This window comes from Haliotis rubra, unplaced genomic scaffold (assembly GCF_003918875.1).
Source record: "Haliotis rubra isolate DU_JTF1 unplaced genomic scaffold, ASM391887v1 Scf187, whole genome shotgun sequence".
Classification (NCBI taxonomy): domain Eukaryota; kingdom Metazoa; phylum Mollusca; class Gastropoda; order Lepetellida; family Haliotidae; genus Haliotis; species Haliotis rubra.
In genome coordinates, this window is record NW_025765858.1 from 135,716 (window position 1) to 153,164 (window position 17,449).

The 17,449-nt window shown below is 38.6% G+C and overlaps 1 long non-coding RNA gene across 1 annotated transcript; it reads left to right on the forward strand.

Moving 5' to 3' along the window:
• Positions 1-23: 23 nt before the first annotated feature.
• Positions 24-16,601, forward strand: LOC124274016. Its single transcript, XR_006897812.1, has 3 exons — positions 24-38; positions 7,887-7,892; positions 16,222-16,601. It is a non-coding gene; the product is annotated as an uncharacterized LOC124274016 (long non-coding RNA).
• The last annotated feature ends 848 nt before the right edge of the window (positions 16,602-17,449 follow it).

A 17,449-nucleotide genomic window follows, 5' to 3' on the forward strand; every position in this document is an offset into this window, starting at 1 on the left:
AAATAATGGCAGAATAAAGGATTTATACATAACATATAGTGTTTTTATTGATAATCGATATTTGTAACTCCTTAAACAATTTATCATTGGTGAAACTTTATCAAATAGAGAATTTATCTGTGCAGTCCAATTTGCGTCTTTTTGAAACCAGAGGCCTAGATGTTTGTGCTCGGAAACTTCGTTTATAGGAATATTTTGCATACATAATCTCGGACTAATCACTATGGAACGTCTTTTACTAAACTGTATACTTTCAGTCTTAGAAGGATTGAATTTAACTTGCCACCGCACTGCCCATTGAGAAATCCTTTCTAAATCTTTATTATTATATAGCATCATCGGTAGGATCTTCTATTATAACATTAAGTGAAGTGTCATCAGCAAAGAGTCTTATATGGCAATCTATATTTTCAACAAGATCATTTATATACACAAGAAATAACAAGCACAGATCCTTGGGGGACACCAGCTATCTTGTCTGAAAGGTTTATGAAATCCAGTTATCATAATATCAGTATCTAAGATATCAGGATGTAGCCATGTTTCTGTTATGCAGATGATATCATAATCTTTAAGTTCAAAATTAATGATGTCAATTTTATCCCTTAAGCTACGCACATGTATATGGACTATATTTAAATTAGATCTATTGTTTGGTATAATGGGTCCAGGGTTTGGATGGACATCCCCACAGCAAATCAACAACATAAGAAACAACTGTATACCCCTGAGACCCAGGGTAAAGAAAAATAATACAACGTAATATGTATTAAGATCAATCTTGCCCTTTGAAGAACTATAGATTTTACCATGAAACACCCCAATTCTCTGACGATACAAGTCTATGTCAACACTCATCAAATATTTTCACAAGTAAAACTGAAACAGAAAATTGGGGTTAATTCATCATTATCACCTGGATGCATTTATGAACATGCAATGGTATGTTTACATGAATAGAGAAAACTATAATCTTACTTTTTGTTACATTGGATACCTTTGAGAATATGTTTGTCGCATGAACTTAATAGTAGGCATCTTGAGATTCAGGTAATTTCAACAAACTGTTGAAGGATGAAAGCAAAACAATTATTGATAAAGTTAGAAAAATGAGAAAGTTCCCCATTATCCGTGGGGGAATGATATAGAAAATAATGGCTTCGACTCTTTGTGTACATTGTAATAAGCATTTATGGGATGCAATGTGTAAATAAGGGTAAAACTGTGGATTCCCTCTTTAAATGAGAATAAATGCAGTGGATGTAAAACTCACATCTGCAGCAATACACATGGCACATTACGGTGATGGGTAATGACATGAGAGAAGGAAAGTTATTCTATTACAGGTATATAGCGATGTGATAATATGAAGCACATCATGTCAGTTAAGCGACTTAGGATGTTTAAAACTGGTGTCAGGAAGTCTATAAACCGGTACAAATGATATTATATAATCCAGTTTCAGGAGCTTACAGATCGGATTCTTTTGTTTCTTTTAGCATCTTCCCTGTGTTTTTCTTCCTTTCCTCGAATCTGCCGACGTCGATCGTCCATCTTGATCCTCCAGATTATCCAAAAGGTTTCTATTAAGAAAAGCAAATGAGTTTCATTCGTCCAATAATAGATTATTACAATCCGACAAACATTCATTATTTTGATTATTATCATATTCACCACGTATCAAACCAAGTAATAGTGGTATATGCATTACTGCGAGGGTGTGAGAAGTTTTCTATTAACATGATCGACATGATTATACAGCAATTATGCACTACATAATGGTATGCTATGTCAATTCTATTAATGCTAGATTTACCCAATTGTGAACAAGAAACGAGTTGATGGCAATTTTAATTTTAGTTTGCATTAATGAGGTCTCTAATGTTATAAAACCCATCATATATATTGATTATGATGCCGAGCAATAATAAAACTTGGGGTAAGTTATTTTACCTTATAAATAAGTAACTTTTAATGGATTTTCAAGGGACTCCACGAACTTTTCCATGTTCTTCTCACAATAGCCTAAAACAAAAAAATGCACACATTTGGATTATGAACATCTGTCGATTGGTAATATTTTCCACCGAAATATCATGAACTACTTGTTTCATCTATATCTGTTGCCTTGCTGCATATAACAATTTTTTTCAATATATTTTTATTCCGCCAATAACCTGAAAAGGCGAACAAGCCAAGTGGCTTATATAAACGGGTGCAGGCTAAAACGGAACCGCGTCAAAACGGTACCAAAAAACCAATTGGCGAAAACGGAATCACTCTGTCGAAAACGGAACCAATTTTCTCTGGCGAAAACGGAACCACATTATTAAAAAAACACCAAAACACTACTAGTTTTGTTTGTTTTTTATTTAACACGATCAGTTTATCGCATCAATAACAGTTCATCACGTTCTGCATCACGTTTTCATTGGATGACTGGTCCGTGGATCATGGCACACCTGGAGAGCAGCTGGCTGAGTGTCAGGTCTGTTCGTTTGTACATTCTCCAGACGGCAAAGATCTCTTCCTGACGTGCTGTTGCAGCTTTCCTTAGGTAAGACCTGAGTCTCCTCTCCAAGATTAGGCGTGTCTGGATCTGCAGGAGGGCAGCTTCTCGGTGTAGCTCTGGTATAAGTCTATAAATACCCAGAGCTTGCTCCCCAACCTTGCCATTCATCCGTATATATACTTGTCTTATGGTTATATTTTAACGGAATGTTCAGCTGGTATCAACAATAATGTTGTTTTTTAACACTAACAGATTTCACACCAAAATGCAATGTCCACATGAATAACCGTGAGTGAAATCGAAATGCGAGCGCATCGTTACTGTAAGATAAAGGTTCTTACCGAAAACGTTTAATTCGATGCAAACTGACTGCTTTGATAAGAAGAACATAATGCATTTCATCTGAAACCAACCTGACAAGGGCGGGGTACTGCTAATTTCTCTGTCCTGGGTTTCCGTTGAGATCGCTCAAGTTCCCGGATCCTTGTTTCCAAAGCTTCGATTGTGAAGTATGTTGCCATGTGTCAAGAAAACTAAAGCAACTATACAGACTGCCATTTCCACTACCTTACTCTCATAGACTTACTTCGAAACAACAACGAAGTTTTTTCCAATCTCGCGCGTGTACGTTTGAACAAAGATGGCGGCATTTCAAACAACGACTTATGGGTACTCAATTATATTTTTTTTGAATTCTATGGTAAACATGCCAATAGTCTGCTCACCCTTCACAAGTTTAGAAAAACACTGATAACTGCAATATGTGTTTATGTAATTTGTTTTGTTTTTACAATGTCCGTCACATCTCGCATTGCCTCATTCATTCCAAATCAAGCGCTTCCGGTTTCGGGACAACAATTTTAGTACGTGGTCTGACTGCCAGGTGGGCAGCACCTGCTACCTCGACCGGGACGGACCCAGGGACTGGGCGGCTGTCAACCTTGGCAGAATTTCTTCAACCTAAACAATGAAACGATAAGAATGGTGGATGTATTTCCTGTATTAAAGTACTCCAGCAGTGTAAGCTTTCTTCAGATTTTCCGATGCGTTGATCGTATATGACCGATACAATTTGATCCTATTTCTGTGTTTTTTACCTCGATATTTAATCATATCAAGAAACAATGTGATGTTTGATGACTTATTATTTTAAAACCACACAGCTTAGTTTCCTAAGATTGTGTAGGCAATTAAAATTGCATGCAATACAACGATTACTACTCCCTTGCTGTAACCGTGTTTGGTGATATAAACCTACACCCGTTCTTTTGTCATCATTCACTTGATGGTCATTTAGTGAATTTATAACAGGTATAATTAGTGGTAACATCAATCAGATTACCCGACAGAGATTCCCATTTAGCATTTCTCATGTCTACACTAAATATTCAACATTATAAATTAAGGTCTTATGTACCACATGTTATGTAATATATGTATGGAGGTGCAGCAAAAGGAATTATCAGCTGAGTTAAAAAACCAAACACAGATGAAAGGATTAACCGATAAAACGCTGGATTTATTACCTTTATCTTGCACGACGTCTTTGTCAAAAGGGCCCGTCAAAAGGTAGGGTTTATGTTTGTAGAGTTACTAACGTATACTGAAGAGGTTTATTACCGCGAAGTAGACATTTGTGATGTTTCTAACAACCATAAGGCACACGGGGATTGTCAGGTTGAACGCATTTGGAGGACAATGGATGACAGGCATGCAGGTAACACTAAATTCCCAAGTTGAAAACAAAATAAATTGTACAACGAAGTGATATTCGTAGAAAATACCAGATTTTAAAGAATATTTTACTTATTCATCATATGTCAACAATAAAATTCATTAAAGGGACATCTTAGCACAAATTATTTTAATCATCATAATGATAAAAAAAATTCATAATACATGTACATAGTTCACATACGGTCTACACTTCAGTGTCATTAAGTATGAAACTGCGTCTGCGAACGCAAGTACACTTATTCCGCCTGCAGACAAATCATCAGTGGCATAAAATATATTTATGTTATATGTTGTATTTATTGTCACAGCGGATATATTGTCACACCTTTATATCTTGTTGACACGTTCGTGGTTACGTATGTCAGGATGTTTGGTGACTATATCATCGACAGTGGAAACAGCTGAGACTCTACAACATACCCAGGACAACCAATGTGTAGCATTTCTCTAAAGTGTACCATCCATACATAGATATCTTCCACCTCGTGAAGTCGGAATGAACTTTTACTTTACACATGTAACTGCTGTTTTGCCTTAATAAAAGTGATGAATTTGAAAGTATGGCCAGCATATTATGTACCAAAATTGATGAGTTGGTGCTTACTCATATCAATTAATGACAATCAATGATTGTCAAAACAAGCTAAGTGAGTTCAATTTCATTGATTTTCATTATGTAAGTGAACAAGGGGTGAGTTCGTGTCACCTATTTCGCTAGGTAGTTCAGAAAGTTAATCCCTTAAAACAACATGCACCGTCAGCCCTCCAATATCAAAGGATTTTCACTGTAATAACAAAGGTCTACTTCCAAGTAAGACATCACCGAATATACCCACATTCTGTCGTGTAAACACAGCGACCTTCCTTCGAGGATTAACCGACACTATTTGATTTTTTTAAAGAATTGTGGACATTATGTAAAAACTTGTCAGGTGTATAATCTTTGGTGTCTAATGAAACCCGGTCACGTGACATAGAACAATTTTTTGGGCAGCTGCCGATGAATGGCATATCGTTCCATTATGTGGATACTGATGGATACTTTTCTCGAACAAGGTAATATAGCCCATTAGTTTTTTTATACCGTTAGTTGTTTTAAAGTTTGATATCTGTATTTTGTTTTCATTTTTCTTGTAGCATTCAACAAAATCATTCCACAAACAACATGTACTAAGTCACACTTAGGGCAAATGTGTGTGAAATATGATTCCCTTACATTTTAGGTACTCTATGACATATCTAGAAAGCCATTTTATAAATGTATGAGGTTCCAAAGTGCTTAAAATATGATAATGGATCAATAATGATAATGCTATAATTAAAAGGCAAAACAAACGTTCATTGACATTTTTCACCACTGGCAGATGAAGTTAAACTTAAATATATTTTATGTCTATAAGTCTACTGTATAATTTGTTGTGGCCTGTATTATGTTCTTTATTGAACATTTACGAAACTATTGTCCTTTTCAGTACAGTTATGTGTAATGTGCATAACATTCCCAGTTAGTTGTATTAGTATGTATCACTTTGAGAAAAATTACAAACGGAAAGCCAATGGGTAACCGAAACCTTATGGAGCCTTACCCGGTGTTCTTCAATAATTTATAAGTTTACGGCATCCGTGAGTGTACCTAACAAAACGTAAAGGAGACAAAGTAGAATCTTATGTTTCCATAATTAGGTTTAACTGCTCCTGAAATTAATCTTTCATGTGACAGTATCTTTATTTGAATTCTGGTGTACAGAAACACTGAGATCGCTAAACTGGAACTTATATACATGGAATACATAGACAGTTTAGCGTAGGTTAATGCAGGTTTCTGAATATATACTGTATATACTGGTATATATGGAGTAATTTCCTCTACGTTTGTTTCATTCACGTTCCCATCAATGATGGTTTCCAGCTGCTTTATGCAATGGAAACTACCAATGATACTTTACTGTAAATTTCCATCTCTGGAACTAACTTTGTTGATTTCCGGTAGTTTCCAGTCGCTGAAACTTACCTCGTAAATTTAAATTTGTAAATGTGTGCATTATATAAAAAACTAACTTATACACTTACCTGTCTGCGAAAGACAGTAAAATAACTAGTATATCACAAATGTACACTAAAACCAGCAAAGTGTAACAATAAATTTAGAATGGAACAGCACCACAACTTCCATTTCATCTAAGCTGAAACCCATCTTGTCAGTTTCGTAGGTCCTACATTACCCAGTCATTTAGAACAACGCAACCAAGTTTGTGATGAATGTTTCGGACGCTAAATGGAAACTCGCGACCTTCCTGACGGAAACATTTTGTTAGTTTCGACATGCTAGCACCGATACTGAGCTACGTCCTACATTGTTGCATCCATTAGGTTTCCGCAAAATTTTATTTTTGCTGTCATTCCTGACTGACGTCAAAACAGGAAATGAAACGGAAAGAGTCTCGTGAGGACGATCTCTGCCGTAGGTCACGGACAATTACCGCGAATGCTACAGGGTGAGACTTTTATCGAGTCATCGCGTGATTTGAACGGATTCTTCACGGACAATTGCCGAATGGTGTCCGATGCCATTTTCGCACACCGATGTCCCTCGTCCCATTCCGTAATCTACAAATTAACGTGTGGCGTGGAATGAGCCGATATGCCTCAAACTGAAAAGGGTTGTTGACGTCAGGCGTCAGACGTAGATTTCACGGTGCATGCATGAATGACGCGCTTTTATATAAATCGGTGATTTTGTGACAGAAAAGTGATGTAGGGAACACTGTAAGGATAATGTGGATCGCACTAAGGAACGAGGGAGACATGAGCATGTGCAGTGACGGCACGAGGGTGAGTTAGCCTTCGAATCATTACTGAACAAAATTTATGTTGCGTGTGAAATAGGCTTGAGTGCAAATTCCAGGCCAATTGCCATTAGCCCAAAATTTCTACATTAACCCATTTCATAATGTACTTTCGACGTTTTTGGTTTCCCGTTTTTGTGTGGAAAAAAAGTATTAAAATGCAAAAAAGAAAAACAACAAATGGTACTCACGTATTACACCGGACATGTACCTGCTATATTGGATTAGGTCCCTAACCCTAACCCCTAAACCCTCCCTCAGCCCTAACCCTAACCCTAACCCCTTGAAATAATCCTAATAAATAGAATGCATTGACCGAACCACCGGACATGTACCTACTATATTGCATTAGGACCCTAACCCTAAGCCTAGCCCTAACCCTAACCCCAATCCCTTGAATTAATCCTAATAAATAGAATGCATTGACCGAACCGGCACAAACACGACTGACGTGTCTAGTGTAATGCATTATTACCGCTTCGAAAAAATACTAATAAAACACTTTTCTATGTAATGGTGCAAATTACTGAATGACAAAAATATATATGTAAATTTAAAAAATTACAAAATACAAAATACACAAAACATAACACCTCAGCAGCCCGCAATACAAATAAATATGAGCGTATTAGTGAAAAAAGAAAAATATTTCAAACTGGTGCTTGCAAAATATTGCGCATCCGCCGGTATACAACTACTGGAAACTCTCAACATCGTTGGGCTTATGCAATGACATAGCTCGTAGAAATGAAACACCAGTGAGCGGAGCTTAAACGCACTCGCTGAGCCAGACAACCGTGTTGCCATGCAGGCGTCATAGGGCATTGTATCGAGAACGTGCTTTCGAACAAAATCACATTACATTACGTAAAAGGGTATTATGACGTATTTTTAAAGTTTGTGGTGCTGTATTCTAAAGGTAGGCCTAAACAATTAACCACTCTGAGATTTTTAAAATAAACAACACTGAGGCACTCTGATACGTTTAGGATGTTTAGGATTAGAACTACTGCAACAACATGTAGTGAATTTCTTGTAATCTTACTTTTTTCTAAAAGTTTGGCCCTTTTGACTTAAATCTATGGCCCTTTTGACTTTCCTTTGGCCCTTTTGACTTTCCTTTGGCCCTTTTGACATTTCCAATTTTGGCCCTTTTGGCCTGCTCCCTTATCTTGTTCGAGGAATGTATCCATCAATATCCACATAAGGAACGATATGCCATTCATCTGCAGCTGACAAAAAACTGTTTCGTGTCACGTGATTTTGTTTCAGTTTTTTTCACATTGGTGTATGTTCACCTCAGATAACACACTTGACAAATATTTACATAATGTCCAGAATTCTTTTTAAAAAAACCCATGAGCGATCAACGTATTGTCGATTAATCCTTGAAGGAAGGTCGTTGTGTTTACACGACAGAATGTGGGTGTATTCAGTATAGGTTAGTAACTCTACAAACATAAACCCTACCTTTTGACATATCCGTTGGGCAAGATAAACGTAATAAATCCATTAGCGTGCTATCGTTTAATCCTTTCATCTGTGTTTAGTTTTATAACTCAGTTGATAATTCCTTTTGCTGCACCTCCATGCATTTATTACATAACATGTGGTACATAAGACCTTAATTTATAATGTTGAATATTTAGTGTAGACATGAGAAATGCTCAATGGGAATCTATGTCGGGTAATCTGAGTGATGTTACCACTAATTATACCTGTTATAAATTCATTAATTTGACCATGAATTGAATGATGACAAATAAACAGGTGTAGGTCTATATCACCAAACAAGGGTTACAGAAATGGAGTAGTGATCGCTGTATTGCATTCAATTTTAATTGCCTAAAACACTTAGGGGTCGACGCTGTTTTGAGGATATGAACGGAACTTCATTGTTGCATAAGAAATACAGCATTTGCTGTGTACTAAAGTTAAAAAGTGTGTATACCTAAATACCTATTTATTGCAAGTAAATCTTGCAATGGCAAAGTGGGGATGGTTTACTTTACGGATTCCAATACATCAAATGCGTTTTAATACAACAGGTCATCAGACATCACGTTGTTTCACGACATGATTAAATATCGAGGTAAAAAACACAGAAATAGGATCAAATTGGATCGGTCATCATACCATCGACGCATCAGAAAATCTGAAAAAGCTTACACTGCTGCAATTCTTTATTACAATCAGACTAGAACTACATCCACCGTTCTTATTGTTTCATTGATTAGGTTGAAGAAATTCTCCCAAGGTAGACAGCTGCCCAGTCCCTGTGTCCGTCCGGGTCGATGGAGCAGGTGCTGCCCCCCTGGCAGCCAGACCACGTAACCGGAAGCGCTTGATTCGGAATGAATAAGGCCCGCGGGATGTGATGGTCATTGTAAAAACAAACAATTTACATAAACACATATTGCAGTTATCAGTGTTTTTTCTAAAACTGTGAAGGGTAAGCAGACTATTGGCATGTTTACAATAGAATTTAAAAAACATAATTGAGCACCCATAAATCTTTGTTTGAAATGCCGCCATCTTTGTTCAAACGTGCTTGTACGTGAGATTGGAAAAACTTCGTAATTGTTGTTTTGAAGTAAGGTCTATGAGAGTAAGGTAGTAGAAATGGCAGTCTCTATACAATTCTTCTTGAGACATGGCAACATACTTCACAATCGAAGCTTTGGAACTGAGGATCCGGAAACTTGAGCGATCCCAACGGAAACCCAGGGCAGAGAAATTAGCAGTACCCCGCCCTTGTCAGGTTGGTTTCAGATGAAATTATCATAGCAGTCAGTTTGCATCGAATTAAACGTTTTCGGTAGCAACGTTATTTAACAGTAACGGTTCGCTCGCATTTCGATTTCCCTCACGGTTATTAATGTGGACATTGCATTTTGGTGTGAAATCTGTAAAAAACAACATTATTGTTGATACCATAAGATATAACCATAAGACAAGTACGCTTTCCGTGTTCCCCATTAAAATATACCTGTTTGTTGCGTCTGAAATAGTAATATGCAGCAAAGAAACAAATATTGATGAAATAAGTAGTTCATGATAATTAGGTGGAAAATATTATCAATCGACATATGTTCATAATCCAAATGTGTGTCTCTTTATGTTTTAAACTGATGCGAGAAGAATCATGGAAAAGTTCGTGGAGTCCCTTGAAAATCCATTAAAACGGACTTATTTCAGCTAAAATAACTTTCTCCAACTTTTATTATTGCTCGACATGATAATAATATATATGTTGGGTTTTATAAGATTACGAATGTCATTGCCTCCGCCATTTTACACATAAATGCAAACCAAAATTAAAATTGTCATCAACTCGTTTTTTGTTCACAGTTGGGTTAATCTAGCATCTTAATTATTTCATTCTGTCAATTAGTAATATCTAGTAGAATTGACATAGCATACCAAATCTTTGTGTAGTGCATAATTTCTACTTAATCATGTTGACCATGTTAATAGAAAACTTCTGATACCCTCACAGTAATGCATATAACACAATTACTTATTACTTGGTTTAATATATGGTGAATATGATAATAATCAAAATAAGGGTTGTCGGATTGTAATAATATATTATTGGAAAAATCAAAATGAACGCAGTTGCTTGTCTTAATAGATGCCTTTAGGGGAACCTGGAAGAGCAAGAGGGACCACCGACATGGCAAATTACAGGAAAGAACGAAAATCACACTGGAGATGCTAAAAGAGACAAAACAATCCGATCTGTAAGTTCCTGAAACTGGACTATATAATACCATTTGTACCGGTTTATACACTTCCTGACACCAGAGTTTGAAACAACCTTAGTCATTTAACTGACATGATGCGCTACATATTATCACACCACAACATAACTGTATTAAAATTATCTAATTAGACCAAGTGCTGCTCTTAAGAATAAATGTTGGACATAACTTTCAGAATGCATAAATTGTATTTTTCCTGCAGAAACTCCAACAGCGCCCGATGAATCTAGTACTATCAACTGGACTGAGAAAAGAAAACAGAAGGTGGCTGCAGTCCTAACCCCAGAATTGACATCGCCTGTGGTGTCTGACGAAGAGGACTGTATTCTTGTCCACTCTGTTGGAATTTCATGGGAAAGCGAGAAGCTGCTACACTATAAGACTTTACTGGACAATGAACGAATGGCTTCAGCATGCTCCAGAGCAAAGACAAAAATGAAGACCTTGCGAAGACCCCAAGAATTAAATAAATAAATAAATAAGATAAAATAAAATAAAAAAATCTTCCATTCTGGCCATTGAGAATATGATTCATGCACTTCTGTTACACTCCTTTAAAGTCCCTGAATCATTTAATGTTCCGTTACACCAAAGCCAACTGTAGTGCAGAATCCCTTTATTAAGCAAGTGTCTCTGAATATTATATAATTATATAAGCCGTTAGTTAAGCACAGTTGTTGACCCAGGCGTCTAAATAACAATTTGCATCTAATTACTATTCTTATGCAAAACGGGGCGATAGGGTAGTCCAGTGGTTAAGGCGTTCCCTCGTCACGCTGAAGACTTGGGTTCGATTCCCCGAATGGGTACAATGTGTAAAGCCCATTTCTGGTGTCCCCGCCGTGATATTGCTGGAATATTGCTAAAAGTGGCATAAAACTTAACTTACTCACTCTTATGCATAACAATAATATACACTGGCCAAAAAAAGAAACGCATAACCAAAATATCACTTAACAGTTACGTGTTTTATAAAATCGGATTACACAATAAATAAAGAATGTACAACAACAAAATTTTACACAGGGTTACAGTCCGTTTGAGTCAGAAACGGACCGATGAATTGCAAATTTTATCATTGTACAAAATTGCCACAGAAATATAAATAGTACACATGTTTATCATTTACTAATACCCAACAGCTTTCTTATATTTGAAAATTTTCTCCTCCTCCAAAAAAGTTGTTTAAGAAACTATCATCATTGAAAACGCAAAAGTTGTTATCTGTCGCGGCGGGGTGAAACTGCAGAAACGGAACAGCCACTATCTCGTCGTGCACGGGATACACATGCCTGATGAAAAATGAAGTTGAATGCTGACGTGAAACAGTCGATGATTAAAGTGTACGATTTTTTCCGTGCTGAAGCCGAAAGGGGCAAACCATTTTATGTCATTAATAAATTCCGTAAGCGGGCAGCAAGGGTACTGACAAATGTTCTGGAACACAAACATTGTGAGGGTGATGCGAAGCAGGTAGGGGTCGTGTCAAAATCACACAAATTAAAACATTTGGACAACCTTCAAAAGAACCTTGTAAGGCAGTCTATCAACAAGCTCTATTCTGAAAACAAATACATGTCGCTGAAAATTTTAAAAAGGCATTTGAAGCAAGAACACAACCTCAGAGTATCAAAGTACACACTCTGGCGACTCTTACACTCGTTATAAGAAAATTTCGTGGGAGAATAGGTCAGTACTCTGTGAACTCCCTGATATCGTTCGCTTGAGAAATAATTTTCTCAGGGTTATAAAGAAGAAGCGCGAGGAAGGGTTTGAGCCAGTGTACTTGGACGAGACCTGTGTCAATGCCTCGCACACTGCCAGCAGTCAGTGGGTACCCGATGGGGGTGATAAGGGGTCACGTAGAAAGCTGCCTCTAGGGAAAGAAGAAAGACTAATCATTCTCCATGCTGGTTGCTCCAGCAAAGGCTTTCTCCCAGGCTGCGACTTGGTATTCAGGGCAAAGTCCACAGATAACAGAGACTACCATTCCGAGATGAATGGTGCGGTTTTCCTCGATTTGGTTAAAAACAAGTTGGTACCAGCACTACCAGAGAAGTCTTTTGTCGTAATGGACAATGCCCCATACTACAGCGTGCAGGACCCCGACAGTAAAGCCCCGACATCGAACAGTCGAAAAGGTGATATGATATCATGGCTCGACAAATTTCAGATCGCACGGCCTTCAAAGGCAACGAAGCCTCAGCTATATGATATCATAAAAACCCACAAAGGTGAACCTTTCTACAAAGTTGACAGTTTCATAAAAAGTAAGGGTCACGATATTCTGCGACTTCCACCCTATCACTGTGACCTTAACCCCATTGAAATGATATGGGTTATTGTCAAAGGAGATGTTGCCAGATCAAACACAACTTTTAGATTACGTGACATAGAGGTTTTGGTTAAGGAATCCCTTTACAAAATCACGACTGAAACTTGGCAAAATGATGATAGTTTCTTAAACAACTTTTTTTGTGGAATCCGGAAAATTTTCAAATATGAGAAAGCTGTTGGGTATTAGTAAATGATAAACATGTGTACTATTAATATTTATGTGGCAAATTTGTACAATGATAACATTTGCAATTCATCGGTCCGTTTCTGACTCAAACGGACTGTAGGCACATGTTTCCACCACTACACACAGTCATTTAATGCTCTGTGTCTGTGACGGCACTATGACAAAAGCAGTACCTGGTGTGACCACCACGAGCATCGATCACTGCTCTGCACCGTCTGGGCATGGACTGAATGAGTCGTCGAATCTGGAGTTATGGAATCCTTCTCCAATCATCCTGCAATGCATGGCTCAGCTGTTGTAGCGTCTGTGGTTGAGGCTTTCGGCGTCTAGCAGATCCCAGATCCCAGATCTAGCAATGTTCAATGGGGTAGAGATCCGGCAATTTGGATGACCATGGCAGCACATTAACATTGTTGTTGACAAGATAATCCACGGTAACACGTGCAGTATGCGCTCTGGCGTTGTCTTGCTGGAAAATCTCCTCCTGGCGTAAATGGCGGGAATAAGGTGACGTTGGAGGATTTCATCACGGTAGCGTACAGCAGTTAAAGTTCTCTGCACGTGCACCAGATCTGTCCTACCATTCAATGATATGCATGCCCACATCATGACACCGTCACCGTCGTATCTATCGACTTCACGAATACAGTGTCGAGTGTAGCGTTCATTTCTCCGTCTGTAGACCAGCATCCTACCATCATGGCGATAAAGCAAGAACCGCGACTCATAACTAAACCAGATCCTCCTCCAGTACAGGGGTCCATGGTAGAACGTTTCTGCTCCATTACAGACGTGCACGACGATGATGATGCCGCAGCGCAAGCGCTGTATATGGTCGCATTGGTCGTATCCCATGCTGTCGTAGGCGATTTCTGATGGGTTGCGCTGATACTCTACGAAGACCAGGAACTGTGTCTGTGTATGCTGCACTGATTGTCCGGTTGAGCAGATGCAACACCCGGACGAAGCGGTCCTGCGTCGGAGTTGTGACCCTTGGTCTACCAGTTCTCGGTCGATCTCTTGTAGAGTTGTGGAGCCTGTAGCGCTGCCACAGACGGGAGATGGTACTCTGCCTCACTACTGGCTACTGATGACTGACTTTCTCCAGCTTCCAGACGTCCAATGGCTCTGTTTCTACCGTCTTCATTCAGTCTTGCCATCTTGAGGGTCGCATATACGGAACAGCTTAGAGTGATTTCGCAACAGGACTGTCAGACGTTCATACCCAGCGGTATGAAGCTTTAGTACCCGTACTTACACGTGCAACATGCTCACAGCTTTTTCTCCTTGCGATTTCTCCCAAGTTTATTTCAAGGTGCTGTTTTTTGGCGACAGTTCACCAAATGTTGCGTTCGTGCGCAATGAATTAGTGTAAGGTCTGTATTCAACCCTGTCTATATACCTGCGTGTCTAGTTTGCCTACCAGGCACGGCGTGGAGTAGAGGACGCCACAATCAGTCTCATACACAGAGTCTACGAACACCTTGAGAAACCACGCTCCTACTCTCGCATCTTATTCGTCGGCTTCTCCTCTGCATTCAACACAATACAGCAGAATCTATTCGTTCAGAAATTCCTCGACCTCTCCGTGAACACTTCTATCATCAGGTGGATCTCGAGATACCTTTCCCTAGAACCCAATGTGTTAAAGTCAAAAACGTGCATTCCGAGGTCACTCCTATCAGCACTGGCGCCCCACAAGGTTGTGTCCTCTCCCTTTTATTGTTCATTCTGTACACCAACGATTTTAGGAGCACAACGAGGATAACGAAATCGCGTGCGCGCTGCCCATTTTCCTGCCCGGCGATTGTGATATAGGTAAATAAATGTGTACGATGGGCACAAGGGGACCTGCGCTGGAACCAGAGACAATGGAATAGGATTGTGTGAAACAACGAATCACTTTTTATTTACTCTCGCAAGAGTGCTAACGTGGCGCTCAGTGCTGCGTGTAGGAAGTTGATCGATTTCGTGGCGATAGCGTAATCGATCATGGTGGTCCCCAGTCATGGGTATCACTTCGATTGTGCTTCTAATGATCTCAATACATTATGGACAATGTTACAATTATATTATGGAACCATTTAAATTAAGATGTAAGTAACACTCCATTTTCCCATTACCAACCATTTACGCGTGTACGAAATATATGACTTCTTTGAGTGGCATTTTTAGAAGTTGAAAGTCAGATAGAACAAGTATATATGGATGACAACTTCTTTTATTCTAGAGAACGACGTTTCGATACAGGTTCTTGTATCGTTTTCAAGTGAGAATGGTACAGGGAGAGAACAGGTGATATATATACAACAAGACTAATTAACAAGGCAAGGCGGAATAATAATGTGATGATAACAAATAAAGGGATAACAGAGGATTACAGGGATAAACATAGAGGCCAGTGGAAGCCAATGATACACAGATCATAGAATGTATACAAGATTAACAATGTGATGATAGTGAATAAAGGGTAGCAGAGGACAACGGGGATACATATAGAAGCCAGTAGAAGCCAGTAATGTTTATACAAGAGGCTAGGGTTGATTGATGAGCTCATCGTATGCAGTGGGGATAAAGTAGCCTTTATCTCTATTAATCAGTAGTCGGTATCGTTTGATGTTAATTCCTTCAGTTATATTGCGATTGGTAAAGTCTGATTGGTTTGTAGCGAGGATGGGAAGTCACATAAGTTGTTCTAACAAAATATATGACAGACCTAACACTGGTCATACGTGATTTCAAGGGTATTGATATCCATGTCCAACATCCACAGCCTTCACGTTTGTTACACGTGTTAGAAAACACACGAAAACAATGGCCAGATTAACACCTATGAAGCATATACAGTGAAATCTGTCAAATTCGGACTCTTTGTAAACCGGTTTTCTCCTTAATCCGGACTACTCTCTGAGTCCCGGCAAATTTTTTCTTAATTTATCACTAAAGCTTGCTTTATAATCCGGACTCTCTCAATTACGGATTACGGACTCACATAACAGACCCGACAATCAATTTGCTATGAGAACAATCCTTTGTAATCCGGACGTAGCTGGCTAAAATAACTGAAAGGACAAATAAAGGAACACAGGAAAATTAAAGTGTTCCTTTAATATTTTTCAGTATTCATCACCAGCTTTGAAGAGCGCTGTGTGAGGAAAATCTGAGAATAAATAAAGGAACACTGCCATGAAGTGGTGTTCCCCTATTTGTTTCCCTCCGTATATTTAAATGCACAGAGTGCAAGTCCGAGACCTAGATGATACGTAGATTTCAAATGTTCACATGGCCTCCCGATGAAACGTTCATTTACTAGGGTGTGAGGAAGCTCTGAGAATAAATAAAGGAACACTGCCATGAAATGGTGTTCCCTTATTTGTTTCCATAAGTATATTCAAATACACAGAGTGCAAGTCTGAGAGTCAGATGATACGTAGATTTCAAACGTTCAAATGGCCTCCCGATGAAACGTTCATTTACTAGAGTAAATTGTAGTAAATTTGGGAAACAATGTTCCTACGTTCATTCACTAGGGTAAATTGTAGTAAATTTGGGAAACAATGTTCCTACGTTCATTTACTAGGATAAATTGTAGCAAATTTGGGAAACAATGTTCCTACGTTCATTTACTAGGGTAAATTGTAGTAAATTTGAGAAACAATGTTCCTACGTTCATTTACTAGGATAAATTGTAGTAAATTTGGGAAACAATCTTCCTACGTGTGGTGTTTGCTGTGTCGAACGTACGATTGTCTCGAAGTGAATGCTTTCCTCTGTTTTTACCTTACTCAATCATCATTTGTTGTCACCCACGGAGAATTCGAAGTATGTACGTCTCTTTCTTTCACCTAAGACTCGGGAAGATCCGGATTAGAATTGGTCTTCAGTAACCCATGCTTGTCGTAAGAGGCGACTAACGGGATCGGGTGGTCAGACTCGCTGACTTGGTTGACACAAGCCATGGTATCCCAGTTGCGTGGATCGATGCTAATGCTGTTGATCACTGGGTTGTTTGGTCCAGACTTGATTATTTACAGGCCGCCGCCATATAGCTGGAATATTGGTGAGT